Source organism: Myodes glareolus, chromosome 26 (assembly GCF_982192425.1).
Source record: "Myodes glareolus chromosome 26, mMyoGla1.1, whole genome shotgun sequence".
Taxonomy (NCBI): Eukaryota; Metazoa; Chordata; class Mammalia; order Rodentia; family Cricetidae; genus Myodes; species Myodes glareolus.
The window spans coordinates 4,500,096-4,519,694 of NC_142051.1; the positions used below are offsets into that span (position 1 = coordinate 4,500,096).

At 43.3% G+C, this 19,599-nt stretch overlaps 1 long non-coding RNA gene across 3 annotated transcripts in view; it reads left to right on the forward strand.

The window, feature by feature from the left end:
• The window catches only part of LOC146889837 (uncharacterized), a 67,615-nt gene that overhangs the window by 32,177 nt on the left and 15,839 nt on the right, over nt 1-19,599 (forward strand). For all 3 annotated transcript variants that reach the window (XR_014999744.2, XR_014999741.2, XR_014999743.2), the window contains exon 2: nt 11,958-12,120. This is a non-coding gene — a long non-coding RNA (uncharacterized LOC146889837). The remainder of the gene's footprint in view (nt 1-11,957; nt 12,121-19,599) is intronic.

The window sequence follows — 19,599 nt, forward strand, 5'->3', positions numbered from 1 at the left end:
AGGAAGATATCTCAGTAGCAACACTTTGTTAGCAGTCACAAAGATGGAGATGCTGGATGGCTTCCTACAGTTACTAAGACAAAAGATAAATCAAGTCTGGCCATGGGATATACAGCTCCTGGTGACCGCAGCGATGCCTGTGACCGAGGAGTGTTTCCTAACACCCACCGTTTCAGAGGCCCATGCCTCTGCTGTCTCCCAACGATTTGACTCATCAAGAGCTAATTTCCTATTTGCACTTATTCTAGAGACATTTCAGGCTGAAACCATTAGGCAAAAAGTGTCAAGATGTAATACAGTTGTGTTAAGTCCCATGCAAAGTGGCTTCTGAAATGAGACCATTAAAATTTTGACAGAAAAATGACAAAAATTCATAGTAATCTGGCATTATGTGGACATGACTTCAGTGGGAAAAACCTTGCTTGAATTATTGGTTGTGCAGACATTTGGAGTTAGACATATTCACTGGTAGAAACACTGAATGGGTCCCTCTTATAAAGCCATGAAGCCAAGGGATTCTTTACTTATCTAAACACTAGGACCTGGGAAAATGCACATAAAATATGAACCTTTCTTGAAATATGTTTATTATGTTTAATTAATGTATACTCCCATTGAATGCAGAGAGATTTGTGCCTGCATTAAAAAATGCAGAACAGGGCCTAGAAGTAACACAAAATTTTTGCAATATGGCTTTTTCTTTAACAAAACTGAAAAACAAATATCTCACATGCTTGGCTCATTAACAATAGTTCCTTTTAGCAGAATTAATAGTCTACATATTTTCTTTGGCAACAGCAATGCTGATGTTTATGTGAAATGCAAACAATGATGTCATGATTCACATTTTTCAGTTTTTCACTGTGATATATTCATTCTTTAGAATTTTTGTGTTATCTCAACTAAAAAAAAAATTCAAGAAAGTATATTGCTTCACTGTAGTAAGTGTAGCACAAGCTGGACTTAGGAACCAGAAGCTGAAAGCCACCTTCATGCATGCATATCTTATTTCTTGAACAAATCTTTTGGTATTTTTAAACCCCTGACAACTTACTAAAAGACTCAGTTTCTAAGGAAGTAGAAAGATCTTTGTAATAAGTAAGTGTTTATGTGGATATGAACTATTGCAATCTTTGCTGGATATATTCTTAGCAGCATAGAAAAAATCATAAATAAGTAATTCTAGAAATCAGAATCAACTTTATTAAGAAAGAGAAAGATGAAATCAAATGAACCATTCTGTGATTTAACACCTTACTCAAGATGACCCAACATATCCAGCCCCTACTTACTTGCTTTGTCAGTAAGCATACTTAAAAGCATTTAAATACAACATAAAGCACATCATCACATCATGACTTTTATTTGCCTTTATTTTCTATAACAGGCTCTCACTCTATAGTCCGGGCTAGTCTGGAACTCATTGTGTAGCGTAGGTTGGCTGGAATTCATCTTACAGCATAGGTTAGCCTGGAAGTGATGATCCTCCTGTCTCAGCCTCCTTCTTTCTGGGATTAAAATGTAAGATACCATTCCTAACTGACATATATTTGTTGTGTGTGTGTGTGTGTGTGTGTGTGTGTGTGTGTGTGTGTGTGTGTGTGAGTTCAACTGAAAACTTTAAATCAATCAAGGAAACTCTTGATTAAAAAAAATCTGAGGACTAGATATCAACTTACGAGTAGTTACATGAAAACTGACAACCACTAGCCTTTATTAATGTCTTGATATATGCAAAGCATACATATGTTTGCTCTTTAATTCTTTAAAGTAGATTCCCCATAGTTTTAAAACAAACAGCCAACTCTAAAACTCAGAGAAGTCAAATTTCTCACCAACACATCTCAGGTAGCAGGCAAACCCCATCCTCTTAGCCACAGGCGGCCTTTATGTCTCTGAGGTGATTCGAAGTCCTCACTTCCCATTTCCTTGCCATCACTTGTGCTCTGAGTTTTACACTTAAGTGAACAAACTATTTTTCTTTCAAGCTGAAACAGACAGATGCAGAGAGAAATGGAACTTTAGGTTGTTAAAATATTTGAGCAATGCACAGTGGAGCCAAGTAGTAAATAGCAAGGATGACATTACACATATTTCCTTAGGAACCAGATCCTTTCAAGAGATCATAAATATTTAAGCATATGCATAAGATGTGATAGAATGGCAAACAGGATAATTCTTGATTAGATATCGTCTTTTTCTTTCTTATTTCTTTCTGGAATTGTAGACTGATTATGGAATCAAACCAATGGCCTTTTGTGAATGAGACAAGCACTGCCCTGACTGAGCTACATCTCCAGCAATGTAGAGGTTTTTTTTAACCTTTACGTTATTAACTGTACAATACGAGTTTACTGTCAATTGATAAATACACACTTTGCTTTGAAATGTGCATATATAGCCTTCAATCTAGATCTTAACATTCAAGAAGTTGAACACCCAAGATCTCCAGCAAACCCAGTGAAAGAAAGGTGTAGAAGGGGGCAGGTCACAGTGCTCATTCTTCTCAAGTTCTTGCTTAATTCCTCTCAAGGATTCCAGTCTGGAGCAGGTTCTCTCTGACTGTTCTTTATTTTTGTAATTGCTACAGCATTAACCAGTATCGCTAAAATTATTAGTTTTACAAGTGCGTATTCTCCTCTTATTTAAAGGAATGTCCTGTCTCTGAGCCATATAGCCTTCTGGAATGAAGACACGTTTTCTAGTTTCTCTTGTGTCCTCATGAGTGATCCCAGTCATATTAGATAGCCTTATGTCAACTTGACATGGATTAGAGATACTGTAAAGGAGGGAACAGCAACTGAGAAAAATGTCTCTGTAAATTCTGTAGGACGTTTTTTAATTAGTGATTGATGGGGAAGAGCTCAGCCCATTGTGGGTGATGTCACCCCTGGGCTGCTGGTCCTGGGTTCTATAAGAAAGCAGGCTGAGCAAGCCAGTAAGCAGCTCCCCTCCATGGCCTCTGCATCAGCTCCCACTTCCAGGCTCCTGCCCTGTCTGAGTTCCTGACTGACTCCTTCTCTGATGAACAGTGCTGTGGAAGTGTGAGCCAAATAAACCCTTTCCTCCCCAACTTGCTTTTTGGTCACAATGTTACATTGCAGCTGTAGAAATCCTGACTAAGACACCAGCCAATGGGATTGAAACGTCAACATCAAACTCTTGGTGCCTTTCTAAGGGAGACTAGGCTGGAGGCATTCTATTGAGGTTTTTATTTGTTTGTTTGTTTTGTGTGTGTGTGTTTGCCATCTTTGAACAGAAAGTGCTCTTAAACTGGAGGCTCCACATCCACAGAAGGAGGTTTATCTCTGACAGGAACACTCATTTGGCGAGGATCAACTAACTATCTTTGGACACCACAGTCAAGGCAGCTACATTTCCAGTTTCTTATCTTTATGAGCCTGGTCTTCACTGACCATCTATCTCTTCAGCCCTTTTTTCAGCTTGGTAAAACCGCATCTATCTGGGTATCATTTTTCTATCGGTCTATCATCTATCTATCTATATATCTATCAATCATCTGTCTGTCTATTGATCTATCTTGCAGTCAAACTAACCTAGCTGAAACACAGTATGAATTAGTATCACATCTGATTGTCTTCATTGCTCCTAACATTACCCAACAATTATTAACACACTTTAGTTTTAGAATTCTCTTTACAGACTCAGGTGATCAAAAGTTTATTGAATTTTGACAACTTTTAAATTGGCGTCCTGGTCTATCTTTCGTGTATTACATGACTCAGAATTGTTTTTCTTTGTTCTGTATAATATATGACCTTTTCGAGTTCAGTAGATAGCTCAGGTAAACTCGTTGAAATATCATCATTAAATATATTCTGTGCCTACGTTAATGAGTTTTCTGAATTTGTCCTCATGTGAGCAACCCAGGAACTCATCCATGTGCAGAAGCCCTGCTGGTCTGTAGTTTTGGGTGTCTGGGTGGGGAATTTAAGTTGATCACCATTAGGCTGAAGGTGAGCTTGCTTTCTCCAGATCCTCAGTGGCCACTGAACCCACCTTAACGCAAGCCTTCCTCAATAGAGGAGCCGCCTTGAGCAGAGACCAACCATAAAGGGCCAGCTTGTGTGGTGCCCCAAATCCTCATGACATTTGAACAGAAGCATGATGCTTTATCTAGACTGTGATTGGTTGTGTAGATAAACTACAGTGACCCTAACTTCAATTGAGTGTTTAGTCAAGCGCAGTCAACCCGTGGCTCCACGAAACCCGTACTGCTTTCACTCTGGTTTTTAATAAATCAACCATTTATTAAACTTTGTAAAAAAAATTCTAGGTATGCTTGCTTATAGATCTAGATGTAATTTGTTTGTAATGGATACAACAAACCAGTAGTGACCGCGTGCTACAAATTTTACGTAACATTTTCAGTATTTGAAAATTTCCGTTTTGAAGAAATTGTAGTTACAAGTCTTTGGGAAAAAGTGGTCGAACAGCTATTTCCTTCTTGAATGGCGAAACAAATTTCCCCTCCACTTAAAACCATCACATTTGAGAAGCAGCCACCAGGGACACTGGGAAGGGGACTTTTTGAGAGGGTTCCAAGTGACTGAGAGAAGAGACTCGTAATGGAATTTACACCACAGCTTTTACTCCGACAGAGGGGCTATTCATCCTATGGAATTCTTTTAGAATCACTGACCTGAACACTATGCTTCTGAGAATGTTTTCCTGCTCAGCTTATAAAGATATTATTATGCATCTATGATATAATCACGAGAAAATGCTCCCTCTGGGGCGTGTGTTGTTTCTCTAATTATCAGGGTTGATTGCAGAACTGATATACCTGACATGCTTCAGGGGACAACAGGAAAGCAGATAGAATCTTTTAAGGAAATTGCAACTTCTGTCTTCAGAATAAAATCTGCCAGAATATACCATGGTTCTATTGATTAAAGAACAGGCTGGAAATCCATTCTTTTAAATTAGCAGGCCAAATATTATGGGAAGAGGAAAAAAAAATAACCCCTGTAGTTACGTGTGATTTTGATCTCAAAGCAAATCTACTTTCAACTGTAATCTCTGATGTAAATTACCACTTACAGCTTCTTTCTATGAAATAGCTAGACATATCTCCTCTCTCAAGGGACCGATTTATGGTTAAGGGAAAGATGACGGGGGAAAGGGTCTAACTTAACTTTTGAGAAAACACGAACTTTCTCCATCTCTGATCTTCTCAGCCAAGGACCCACACACTCCTGATGCTCCGGGCTATAAATAACAGAGATTTATAACATAGCCATTACTTTGGTTGTGAACCTGACAAGTGGCAACGCCATACAGTTACCCAAAATGATAAAGAAATCGCAGTCTGTAATTGTCAATTAGGTCTCCTCAGTTATTCAAATTGTTTGGGAAGGACCACAGGTGAGGTTAATAGGAAACAGCCGGGAAACTCCAATTTCTGTACATTTGGTCTTGAGGAGTGTTTGGTTCTCACACTCGAAAATTAGTGTGCTTGCTGCTCTAGAGATTCTCTGGGAAGGAGGAGATGAATTCGCTCAGGAGGCCTGGTTCAGGCTCAGAGCAAGCCCGCCGTCTCTCTATCACTCTCGAACTAGTTCACCCCTTAGCCCACATATGGCAAAAGTGCCGGCTTTTCCTTAACTGGTAACATAGAAATCCATGCTTTCTTAAAACTGAGTGTCACACCTGGCATAACACTAAAAAGAAAACAAACAAGGTCGTTTCTAAATGGTGCACAATAGAGCTTTAGAGAAAACTTGGAATATGTAACTGTACAGTGGTCTTTAGCATTCTAGAGAGGACTGCAGTGTTAACAGAGACCTTGCGAGAACATCACATTCAGTTCTAGTCCATATGACAATGTTAAACTTTTGTTTTGTTCTGCTTTTGTTTTTTCGAGACAGGGTTTCTCTGCGTAGCTTTTGGAGAAGTTAAACTTTTTTCATTCTTCATTATCTATGGTTCCGTAAGTTTTCCCTGCACTATGCAGTTCAGCTGGGTCATTCTGGCTCAGGGAAGCTCAAGGCTGTTAGCATCTGAAGGTTTGACCTTTGATCAGGGCAGAGCATCTCTTTCCAAGATAGTGCCTCATGTGGCTGGCTCCTTAGTTATTTATCCAGGATACAGGATTTGATACTTTGGCAGAGATGTGGGGGCTAAAATGACTCTAAGAAAAAAATATGAAGGGATTTCACTAAGTTAGACTCATGCAAATCTTGGCAGATATGCCAAAATTTCCATGAACTTTAAAAACTTAGGGAAATAGATTCGCCATAGTTGGTGTATGTCAGGCTGGACAATAACCAATCTCCAAGAGGCCTGGGGTGAAACATCATTTGCCTAGCATCAAAGGGCATGCTAACATGGGGAGTACCAGCATCCTTAAGAAGCACCCAGCGACCATTCCCTGGAAGTGGAGCTAATGGCAGAGATGCCATTCTCAACAGCAGAGAGGATGATGAGAACCCCGAGTAGACACAATTATCATAATGAGAAGCAGTGTCATACAGACAAGAAGAGGGGTCTTCTGCTCAGGTATTATAGAAGCTGCTCATAGAACAGAATCCCCATGGGCAAAATAAATGGGCAGTGCCCACAAGCGTGCTCTTCAGTTCATATAAACAAAGGAAATGAGGGATGGATACCAGGAGAATGACAGTCATCCACTCATGAGTGCATTTGAACCTGAGTTAGCTTCTGATCCTGGCACCCAATGACCAAAGAATCCAAGTTCCAAGAAAGAGGACCCTGCACAGTACAACAGTCTCCTCTGCCCCTCTCTAACGAAACCCACATCCATTTATTTAAGATGAGACACTGCGGCCTTGCAAATACATGGTCACATGAAGTCAAGGTCTGGCTTCCTGTGTCTGTAAGGACTGTAGACCACCCGATGGCCATTCCTCCGGTTTCCAAGAATGTTACTGCAAGATGATATATATACGATAGCTGGCTGACCCCGACCTTCATTGCTGGGTCTGTGGGGTCAGAGGATCAAAGAGGCTGGAAAGAGGCCAAGTGGAACTGCCCCAAACTGCCAGCCCTTCTCAGCCAAAATAGTAAATCACAAATAATATTGCTTCCCAGGGGAATGACAGAAATTAGAGAGGGAAAGAATTCTGAATGCAGTATCGCTGAGATCCTTACGTTTTTACCTCGCTTACCTTGTTCATGTTGGAACTGGACATCAAGTCTTCCATTTTGTTTCCAGAGCATCCAGATGGAAAAGATGGTTTCTAATAACAATTTCATTAAAGCCATTATGACTATATTCCAACTAGAAAAAAATTCCACTTAAAAACTCTTTAAATGGAATTTTACCTATATAGGTATCTCTAAAGGTATTCTAAAATATTTCAATTAAATATTTTTAACATTACTTGCTTGAGGCTTGGAATATAACTCAGTGGTAGAGCGCGTATCTAGTTTGCACAAGACCCTAAATTCAATTCCAAGTACTGCAATAATAATAATAGTTAATAATAATGATGATTATGTTTGTGAGACAACAAAGGTTTTCTTATAAAGATATTTTGTTGCATTCCATATGTGTGTAGTTGTTATAGTAGTCATATTTTATTATTTAACTTTTTGGTGCATGATTGTCTTGTTTCCTAACCTTTGATGTAAGTTAGAAGATAAAACAGATGCACTGGAAAAAAGAAAGAAAGAAAAAAAACTAGACACAGTGGCTTTGTCCTTTTCTCTAACTCAGATCTTCTAATTTCTGTTTTCTTAACTTAATTATCTTTTGGGAACTTTCTGTGAATAACTCTACAATGCCTCAGAGTGCAGGAAAGTGGGAGTATCCCAGCATTTGACAAAGTTACCATTTCCAAAGACGACCAACTCTTTGCATTGTTTTGAAAGTTTAAAAGGAGTAAAATGTAAGAAAATGATTTGTTAGTGGGGCATTTCCTTCGGCTCAAGACGGAAACTTTTATGATGTTGGTGGAATAATCTTCCCGGACACTTTCCTAAACAACTTGTTCTTTGGACAAGATGGCAGCCAATGATAAGGCATTCTGGAAACTATCCTCCTTCCCATACTCCTGTGCACTTCCCAACACCAATTCGGCACTTGGTAGGTGACAGGGAAAGGAACCGGGCTCTGGTAATTAAGAGACAAGTCTGCCTTCTGGAGCGGCCTATAAACTTGCATGGGCATGCCATATTCATCTGGTCAGGGGGTACCTTGCCTGCTGGGCCTGTCCTACTCTCCAGGTAGCTCCTTCAATGGTAAAAGTTCTGATCAAGCGGAACTGAGGACCATGATTTACAATGACCGGTAGGTCAGTCACTTTTGCTTGTGACCTCTAAACCCAGGAAGGCACAGCCTTACACTCCTTGGTGCTCATGTGACACTTATTATCATTTGAATTAAGAGTGTGACTATGCATGAATGCTTAGCTCCAAGCGTATGGAAACGTGAATATGGGCATGATGGATATCATTGGTTGAAAATTGCTTCATTCTTGTGCCTCAAACCAAGAGTGTCTGCGCTTTACTTGGTCAGCATGGTGTTTTCAACCCAGAAAATTCACTTGGGGTTAAAAGGTGAGAGTGTTACAGAACTGGAATGTGTGGCCAGGATCCCCTCCCCCCCTGCTCATGGCAGTCTCAAGCTCACTGTTACCCTCCCCCATGCACACACTCTCTGTGTGTGATGCTGCAGTGGACAGACAGTGGGTACTTAGTGCAGCATTTGTGCTGTGGCCTTTTCTCAGATCTGGTATGCTCTATGGGCGCCTCAGCTTGCACACCCATCACAGAGTAGCCTTAGAGTTTGCAAGGTCAAGGTCCAGCCTTCCCTCTTTCTTCTTCTGACTCTCCAAGTCTATTCTTATTGGTCTGCTTCCTTTCTTGGACAGTGTGTCTAGAGTAACGGATGCAGCCTGGTACCACAATTTTCTGGAAAGGCCTAGTGTGGCCTCCATGACTGGGAACCTCAATAGGTTCTGTGTCCAGTCGTTGCTGCAAATGAGTGTTTCAATAGACACATGGCTAGTGCATGACACAGGGGACTTTCTTTTCTTTTAAAAGTGGGGTGTGTGTGTGTGTGTGCTCTGTGGGTGAGTGCCCTCAGAGTAAAAAAAAAAAAATGGTGCTGGATCCGCTGGATCTGGAGGCTTGAATTATAGGTGTGTGTAAGCCTGGACATTGAACACCTGTCCCGTGGAAGAAAAGCAAATATTCTTAACCAGGGGACTACACATGTTCCCAACATGCCCCTCAAACAACCTGGCCAGGCTGCAATTCTACTCTATGAACTTGAGCAGAAAATGTAAAGACCTCTCCTAATCGGAACCCTTGGGCTGCGGACTGTGTGAACATTCTCAACAAAGAGTTATCACTATAGATTTTTCTCCCAAAAGTTTCACACTGACAAATGTGGCTTATTCCCATCACTCTTTTAACTAATAATTGATTAGGAGTTTCAAGGACAGAACTCAGAGAGTCCAGGCAAGAGCTAGGAATGTATCTCGCTGGGTAGAAGCCAGAAACCCAGGGTTGGCTCCACAGGACTAGATAGAGCAGCATGGAGCTACATACCTGCGATCACAGCACTGAAGGATCGGGAGTTCAAGGTCATCCTTGGCTCCATAGACAATTCTAGGCTACACTCGGCTACATGATACCCCATCTCAAGGGTTAGGGGAGTCTGCATGCAACTGGCTCCTTAATTCTGCTTCAGTAGAGAAAAGCAACGCTTCCAGTGCTTTTATTACTTTTCTAATCTGTTTTCTAGATTTCTTCTCTTTCCTCCCCCAGATGAAATGCTGAGCAGTTTGTCCAGCTTTTCCCACTGCTCCCGAACAGCCATCAAACAAACAACTGTTATATTTTGCTGGTGAAACCCACCCACTCTCATAGACACTGTAGTCCATAGTTCACTGTCACCGATGGTAGTCAGTTTTCCTGTATCAGTTTCAGAGCGTTCTCTTCCACCTTCTCCCTCCTCTGCCTTTTTGCTCCACCTTCCGAGCCTTGGAGAGCCGGAGAGAGGGGCAGAGAGGATGGGAAGTGAATCTGTAACGTGGTCTTGGTAGTCCCTAAGCAGATAGATGCTCTCAGGCAGGGCTGTGGCTAGCACCTGCTGAAGCCTGACCAGGCAGCTAGCTCCCACCTTCATCCATAGTCAGCTGCATGATTAGAACTGCCCTTGGGGGTGTTGGAGTCTCTCTCTTCCTTCATGGGATCACATCTTTCTTCAGGGGATCGCTCCTGGTGTATCCCACACTGGCCCTCTTTGGCAGTGCTATGAGCTCCAGGAAACACTAATTTTTCCAGCTTCCTAGAGACTGAAATTTGTTGCAGACTCAGTGGTGCATCAATGACTGTGGATGTGATGCTTGCTATTCTTATCTTTTTAAAGATTTATTTATTTGTGTGTTTTATGTCCATGAGTACTCTGTCTTCATACACACCAGAAGAGAGCATCAGATCCCATTACAGATGGTTGTGAGTCTCCATGTGGTTGCTGGGAATTGAACTCAGGACCTCTGGAATAACAGCCAGTGTTCTTAACCTCTGAGACCCCTCTCCGGCCTCCATTCCATCTCCCCAGCCTCCATTCCATCTCCCCAGCCTCCATTCCATCTCCCCGGCCTCCATTTCATCTCTCCAGCCTCCATTCCATCTCCCCGGCTTCCATTCCATCTCTCCAGCCTCCATTCCATCTCCCCAGCCTCCATTCCATTCCCTGGCCTCCATTCCATCTCTTCAGCCTCCATTCCATCTCTCCAGCCTCCATTCCATCTCTCCAGCCTCCATTCCATTTCCCCGGCCTCCATTCCATCTCTCCAGCCTCCATTTCATCTCCCTGGCCTCCATTCCATCTCCCCGGCCTCCATTCCATCTCCCCGGCCTCCATTCCATCTCTCCAGCCTCCATTCCAACTCCCCACCCTCCATCCCATCTCCCCAGCCTCCATTCCATCTCTCGGGCCCTTGCTTGTTATTCAGTATCAGATCCAGAGATTGTGCTCCCAAGCTCAGGAGTCCTCTGTGGGATTCCTTTTCGGATGCTTGTGTTGAGGTGAAAATCCTCCGTATGTTCTAATTTAGGAATCCTCCCATTTAAATGAAGGTGATGAAAGTCACCTCAAGTACACCCTCTGTGGTCTATGGTTGAACTTGTCCTATTTTCTAGAAGTACTGGGATCCTCTTGCTCATTTCCTGGGCTCTGGTGGCTCCATCTAGAATGGAGCAGCTGACCCTGGTTTAATCATTTAACTGTTGACTGGGACTTAGTGGTTCAAGGGAACTGGTATTTCCCACTTGCTTTATTCAAAGTTAAGTGACAATGTAATCACAACCAAACAAATTATATTGAAAAGAAAGATAAACCCCATAGCCTCCTACAGTCAGGTGTTCTGGATTATCATGTTCTAAATCGTAGGTTTAATCAACCTTGGGTAGAAAAATTTAATAGAATTTATCCATACCGAATATGTACAGATAACTTTTCCATATCATTCCCTAAATAATAAAAATATAAGAACTATTTGCACATAGTAGTGTAGGACCATAGTCTGTATTCTGCCAATTATATTTTTGGCCAGTAGCCAGGCAGGAAGTATAGGTGACACATCCAGACAGGAAGTAGAGGTGGATCAAGGAGAACAGGAGAATTCTGGGAAGGAGGAAGCCCATTCCTCTGCAGTTGTGAGCCTGCCACAGAAGAAGCAAGATGTTAGACTGCCTCAGTGAAAAAGGTACCAAGCCACGTGGCTAGCATAGACAAGAATAATGGGGTAATATAAGTTGTAAGAGATAATAAAAAGCCTGTGCTAATGGGCCAATTCGTTTATAGTTTATAGTTGTAGACCTCTGTGTGATTTCTTCGGGACTTAACAATTGTGGGAACCGGGCAGGACAGAAAACCCACCAACAACATAGGAGCTACATTTGCATATAGGAGAATGTGCGTAAGATCCATGCAAATATTATGTTGTTTTATATAACAGACTTGAGCATCTTCAGAGGCGTCCTGGAACTATCCCCAGGGTCACTCAAGGATGGCGTCATTCAAAGATCATCATCGCTTCCTGTCATTTTACTCACCGTGTGATTGATTGCTTCCCTCCCGGGGCCGCCTATGTCATCGTATCTGTCGGGTGTCACATGAAGGTATGCCATTGCACATTTCCTCCCTCCTCTGCAACCTCACTGCGGTCTGCGGTCGGCTGTGGTGGACGGACTTACACCTGTGGGGCGTGAACCCCTGACAAACCTCTGTCTCCAAAAATACTTACATGATGATTCATAACAGCGGCGAAATGACAGTTAGGAAACAGCAGCAGAATTTGTTTATAGTGGTGGGGGGTAGAGAGTCGCTGTAACTTGACAAACTGTATAAAAGGGGGTCACCGTGTAAGGAAGGTTGAGAACCACTGATTTACACCAATGAAACTTGCAAACAAAATACATGGGGTTCTCCAGACTCCCAAGCTTGGAGACTTTAGGTGTTTAATAGCTCTGCAGTGTTCAGCATCTGCTCTTTAGTGCTCTAAGGGACAGCATATGCAGGCCAAGGTGAGTTAGCTCATTTCCATATTGAAAAAATGCTTCCCAAGATTAATAGATACAGCATGTCCAGACCAAATGTCTCCCCCTCCCCAGTGCTTGCAGTTCCTGGGAGATCAATTTGGTCTGTCTTCACAGGTACCCACCCTGAATCCATTTTCAATTGCGAGTCGGAGATTAGAGAGAGACGCTCCCGCAGCGGCGCATTCCTTGGCAGCCCACATCTTAAATGCTTTCGCAAAAATGCCTCACCCGATTTTTTAAACGGCTCAGGACAGCATTTAATAGATGATGAGAATAATGACTTTTAAATATGCCACTGTACAATTAGACCACTAAAGCAACGGGGACGCCGTGGGCCTGAGAAACAAGACAAAAAGAAACAGAGGGAAAAGTAAAATGAGCTCCAGGAAAGAAGGTAGAAGTGGGATGTAAAAATTTGCATTTATACAGTCACCTTGAATAAATGTGAGTGACAGTGTGAAAGAAGCAAAGAAAGGACTCTCGCTTCTCATTGGGTGGGTTACATCTGAGCATTTGATCGGATCCCCTTCCCACTGCAGGTGTAGGGAAGGCCTGGTGGTGTCATTGCTTCCCAGGCGTGAGAACAGGGAAAGGAGAGCCCACCGGTCCTCTGTAAACGGAGGTTTCCCCGCAGAGTGTAGAAGGGGTCTTGGACATCGTGGTGGCTGTTGAACTGGGAGCTTTTAAAGAAATGAGGTACAAAGGCTTAACACTAGACATACGGAGCGGTAACGTGAGCGGTGATGTGGAGGTGCGTCCTTCCCAAGTGTGACCTCCCTCATACCTGACCCAGTCCGACGTTTTCACACATCTCTATTAGGACCCGGAAGTGAGGTTTTCCATCTGCACTACATACAGTATCCCCGGATAAGCAGCACAAGCGCTCTGCTTATGGCCAGCTTTCTCTCTGCTGATCTGTCTCCTCGCTGCAGTTATTAAACGAGCTTAACTTAGCTAAGCAACCTGACTCCCCAAACTGTGAAATCTCAAATTTTCTAAATCCCAATTTAAAGTTTCTGATTCTCAATGGTATGCAGGTATTTGAAAGTCTGAAAAACTCTGAAATCTGAAATAGTTTTGAATTCAACCATTGCAGGAAAAGTGTTAGGAACCTTTGTCCCCTCTGGTAGCAATAAATTCCACAAGAACACTCATGTCTAGATGGGAAAGATAGGTACTATTGGTTCCTCTTTACAGATGAATTTCCTCTGATCCCTAAGCTCAAACCTGATCAAACACTCACTCACTCTATAGAGCCTGAAGTTGCACCAAGTGTGCATATACCCATCTCAATACTCAGGAGGCAGGAAGGCTGCAAACTGTAGACCATCTGGGCAACATAAAAAGATCCTAGCTAACACAATAATAATGATAAGAATCAGAGAAACTGAACTTTCTACCTCCCTACCTGGGGTCCAACAGAACCTAGAAGACAATGGGAATTACTCTTCTATTGCAATGTAACAAATTCACTACAGTCCCTACCAGGTGAACGATACTCATGTTTTATGTCACAAGTTCTGTGCACCAGAAACCCTGGCTGCAGTCTCAAGGCTGAAGTAAGGATGTGCTATTGGTCTCTGAAGCCCAACCCTCTTCTCTGGCAAAGGACAGTGGCTAGGTGATGCCTGTTGGTTATTTGTCAAGGCTCATTTTTAGATACCAGTGCCAACTTTAGAGATCTCAGCACCTGGTTGGCAGCTAATTTCTTCCACAAAGCCAGGCATGAAGCATTCCTTGACTTCTGCAGAGTCTAAACTGTTGACCGAGTGCCATTCTGTTGACTGAGGTTTCTGTCCAATCCAGTCCTGCTGCCGTTCCATCCCAAAGAAATACACAAAGGTCTACATTAATTATAAACTGGTTGCCTAGTAGCTCAGGCTTCTTATTAACTCTTATAACTTATATTAGTCCATAATTCTTGTCTGTGTTAGCCATGTGGCTTGGTACCTTTTTTGGCGAGGCAGTCACATCTTGCTTCCTGTGAGGCTGGGTCACAACTGCAGAATGAATCTTCCCTCTTCCTAGAATTCTCATTGCCCTGCCTCTACTTCCCGCCTAGTTGCCCCACCTATACTTCCTGCCCAGCTACGGGCCAACCAGTGTTTTATTAAAAAGAATACAACTGACAGGATAAAAGACCATTGTCCCACAGCACTAAACTACTCTAGTACTATTTCAAGAGCAACTGTCCCATCCCATTCCCAAGTGCCACCATAGCGGAGGAACCTGGGACACACAGGTGTAGGCATTGCATGTGAGGGACATGGAGGGCGTCTTGGAGTTCTGCTCCCTCGGTGTTCACTGGGAGACTTCAGTGCTGACACCCAGACAGAAGCTGCCTTCTCCAGGGACAACTAACTGCAGGTTACCAGAGCAGATCCTGAGCTCTGTAAAGTGCCAGCTACAGGCCACCACAGACCACCTCCAACCTCAGCCATCAGCAACAAAACAGGAGATAAAAAAAAAAAAGACTAGCTCATCAGACTGCTACATCCTCCAGGGCCACCTGTATTAGCCACCTCTTCCTAATCTACATCGTTAACCCAAATAACCCAAATAACAGTAGGAACACTTAACAGGGAAGAAAGCTGAAAGTCCTAAAGGCCTCTTGTGTACCCACATGCCCACAATGACTGCATAACCAACCTCACGACAGGGACGAGCCACCCAAGGAGGGAAGGAGAGAGGGAGAGAAGGAGGGAGGGAACTACAGACATACAGACAGACACACACAAAGAGAGAGACAGACTAATTTATGAAGAAGGAATGCGAGGAATTTCCCTTTCCCCAAGGGAGAAAGCTGGGCCCTTTTGTCCCCAACAGAGAGTGCAGGTTTTCCAAGGGGCAAAGGGTCCCACTTCCTGCAGTGGGAGAAGAGGACCCCAAAGGGTATTTTGTGAACGAGGATGAGAGAGCGTGAGCAGGGAAACTGGGATGGCGACCATCTTCTCTGAGATTTACTGCTGGTTTAAGGGCCAAGTAACCCTTTGTTGCTGGGCCCTGCAGTATTGCTATTTCATGGTCAAAATCTCCAAATCAGAACAAGGTTTAATGGAACAACAGTTTTTCCAACGTTTGCTGACTAAATCTTCCCCCTCCGAGGATGGCAACCCTACCTACCATTTCTAAATCGAGAACTAATACCATTACGGGGAGAGATGACTCCAAGGTCTTCTGCAAAGGCCAGGAGACAGCCTTACAAACAATATTTAAGTTTTGGCCTTCCTTTCTTTTGTTTTGGCTTCCTGTGTTTTCTGAAAACTCACTTGAGCACACAAATGAAGCACAGGGAAGCAACGGACTAATAGGCTTTAGCAAGAGCATTAAATGAAGCGGCTTCTTTAAAATTCTTTGGAAGTTTAATGAAACACTATTCACATTTTTGTCTAAGGCTATTCATAATTTTACATTTTGTGTCCAATCGCCAATGTAAACAATTGATAACGGCTTCATAGATTAGGCCCAACTCTTATTTTTCTTCCTTTCATCAAAATTCTATAACTTTGCTTATTATTCTATCACACATATTTTATTACATAGTTTAAATTTCTTTAGGATAAAAACAATTATATAGTATGTCAGAACACAGTTTTCTCAGTGCTTGTGAGAAAACCTAGAAAAAGCAAGACAAGAGTCTTGTGATGACAGTTTCTTCAAAACCATGGAATTGTTCGTGGAAAGCACAGTCACACCTCCCCGATTCCAGGTGGAGTGGGCAGGAGCGAGCTCATTTCAGCTGTTGTCATTCATGTGCCTCTACGGAAACACACGGTTTTGCCATGTGTGGCTTGTCCCTGTCGCTGGAGACCTTAGTCATGTGATTCATCTGAGCCTTCAGAGTATAAATTGTCTGATACTCTGAACAAAGTTGACTATTGCCTGAGACTTTAATCTACCTCATCTTTAGGCTCCCACCCTCCCAGGTCCACACTGCCGACTCAAGCAGTAAACACGCATGTGCACATGTATGGATGGCCACGACACGTCTGTTGTCTGATATATCCATATATTGTAGAATGGTGTCTTCAACTAGAGTTCCTTTTAGAAAGTAGACCTGAAGGCTGCTACATCTCACTGGTTTTAGGTCTCGTGTCTGTAAAGTAGCCATTTAGTCTTCAGTTTAAAGGAAAAGGAACACAGTGGGGGAAGGGCAGGAATGGGTGGAGAAGTCTCCTTGGGTCTGTTTTCAATTTTATATTTAGTTATATGTATGTGTGTGTGAGAACACGCACGTGGGTATGGACGTGTGTGCAGGTGCCCTCGGAGGTGTGAGACTCAGGTGTGGTTGGAAACGCACCCAACTTGGGAGCTGGGAACCAAAAGCTGGAGGAACCTGGGTCCTCCAGGTTTTTTTTTAAATTAAAAACTACATCTTTCTGGCAGTTGAAGAAACAAAGGAAAAATGTGTTCAAAGAGCTTGCTCTTCTGAACTGAGAAATGGGCTCTTCCAAGCTGTCGAGGGCAGTGGCTGAAGGCAATTTCTGACCTTCTCCTTGAATCAACAGCCCACAGAGAGTCAGAGAGACCTTGGCTCTTGAGTAAATTGGGAACATGGGGATCATGGGAGAGGGTATAAGGGGAGGGGAGTGGAGAAAATATATAGCTCAATAAAACAATTTTAAAAAGCCCACTGAGTCGCTGACTTCTCAGCTAAAAACAAATGAGCTCTGGAGAATAATACCAAGCCACAAGGACTGTCAGAGACCAACAGAGGCCAAGATAACTCGGTCCTAATAAAGTCAGGGGCTTTGCTCAGCTGTAAAAACCCAGCACTCCAAAGTGGCACAGGCGTGAGTTAGTGGCATGCAGCAGACAGATGTTATGTTTTGTTTTTGTTTGTTTGTTGACTCAACAATGCATCTAGAAAAGACTATACCTTCCAGCCTCTCTTGTGGAATGTGGGAATGTTTAGACAACTGCCATAAAGGAAATTATTTGCCAGTCTTCCTCCTCCTCCTCCTCCTTCTTCTCCTCCTTCTATTCCTCCACCTCCTCTTCCTATTCTTCTTCTTCTTCTTCTTCTTCTTCTTCTTCTTCTTCTTCTTCTTCTTCTTCTTCTTCTTCTTCTTCTTCTTCTTCTTTTTTTTAATTTTTTGAGACAGGGTTTCTTGGTAGCTTTTGGTTCCTGTCCTGGAACTGGCTCTGTAGACCAGTCAGGCCTCGAACTCACAGAGACCCACCTGCCTCTGCCTCCAGAGTGCTGGGATTAAAGGCGTGCACCACTGGCAGCTGTTTGCTAGAATTTTTAAAGATAGCCATTGTATCTATCATACTTTCTTTTCCGTCAGCCCCAAATAACGACAAAGAGACTTATTATTACTTACGAATGCTCAGGCTTAGCTTAGGTTTGTTACTAACTAGTTCTTATAACTTAACACATACTTTAGAATCTATGTTCCAGCACATGATATACCTCATCTCTGTACCACATATCCAGCTTCCCCCATGGCTGACTGGCGACCCAGCCTTCTTCCCAGCGTTGTCTCTCTGTCCTGAAGTCCCGCCTGTCTCTCCTGCCCAGCGGGAGTCCCGCCTACCTTTCCCGCCCGGCTATCGCCCATTCAGCTTTTCCTTACCTCAGAGCAACACGGCTTCACGGTGTACAAATATCCCACCACTCAAAAGGAAAAGACTGCTTTGGGAACAGCGTTCCACTTCTTAAGCCCTGATCCCTTCTTCCTGCCTGGGTCTAAAGGTGACGGCGGGAACTCGAGCAGCCATATTGGGTTACTGATGATGGACGTGAGTCAGGGTGGGAGAGTAGAAAGACATGGGGCACCGAATCCCCAATGATACCATGGAGCCTCTGTATTGGAGCCTCTGTACTGGCTATGAGCTGAACTTATACCGGCCTTCCTATACATAAGGGAATAAACCCTTAACTAGTTAACCTTCCTGTCAGAGCTCTGTTAGCAGAAAGTCAGAGTCGATTTGTGATACTGTCAGCAAAATAACTGCTGGTGAAAATGGTCCACGTGGTCTGGGGCTGCGTTATAAATGCCCCCGAATAAGAGTAAATAAAATGAGAAACTCGGGACAACAGTACAAAGGGTGGGCCAGAATCACACACACACACACACACACACACACACACACACACACACACACACGGCTAACACATGTTTTGGTGCCTTGAGTGGTCATGTCCTAATTGATTTCTTTTTCCAGCTGACTTCACACAAGCTGTAGATATCTGGGGGGAAAAAAAAACTTCATTTGAGACACTGTCTCCATCAGATTGTTGGTAGGCGAGTCTATAGAGCATTTTCTTGATTGATGTGGCAGAGTCCAGGCCTCTGTGAGCATTACCATCCCTAAGCAGATGGTGAGCAAGCAGGGTAGAGGTGGGGCACATAGCAAGCCCTTAATGGCTTCCGCACCAGTTCTTGCCTGCAGGTTCCTGTTGTGGGGGCCTGCTTCGACAACCCTGGGTACTGGACTATTACCTAGAAGTGTAAGATTAAAAGCAAAAATTTTCCTCCTGCGGTGTTGTGAACGAGAAAGGCACCCCACAGTCTCCTATATTTGAATGCTTGGTACCTAGTTAGCTGGTGAAACTGTTTGGGAAGGATGAGGAGGTGTGGCCTTGGAGGAGGTGTGTCAGTGAGGGTGGGCTTTGAGGTTTCCAAAGACTTAGATATTTCCAGTCAGTCTGTTTTTCTGTCTGTCTGTATCTCTCTGTCTGTCTTCCTAACTTCCCATCTCTTCAGCTACCGCTCCAGCGCCATGCCTGCCTGGCACCTAGCTCCCTGCCATGACGGTCATGGACTCTAACCTTCTGGAACTGTGAGCCCCAAGTAAACTCTTTTTCAGTAAGTTGCCTTGGTCATGTTGTCTTATCATAGCAATAGAAAAGTAACTAAGTCACCTCCCCAAGTTGCTTTTGGTCATGGTATTTGACATAAAAATAGAAACCCAAGATAGGATATTGGACTGATCTGCATTTGGAGATCTCAGAGGATGTCTCTAGAAGACTTAGAAGGGCAGGAAAGGCTAGCTCTGGGACAGAGGCAGTGTGGCAGTCCTGGGAAGGGAATCAAAGGTGGTGCCACGGTT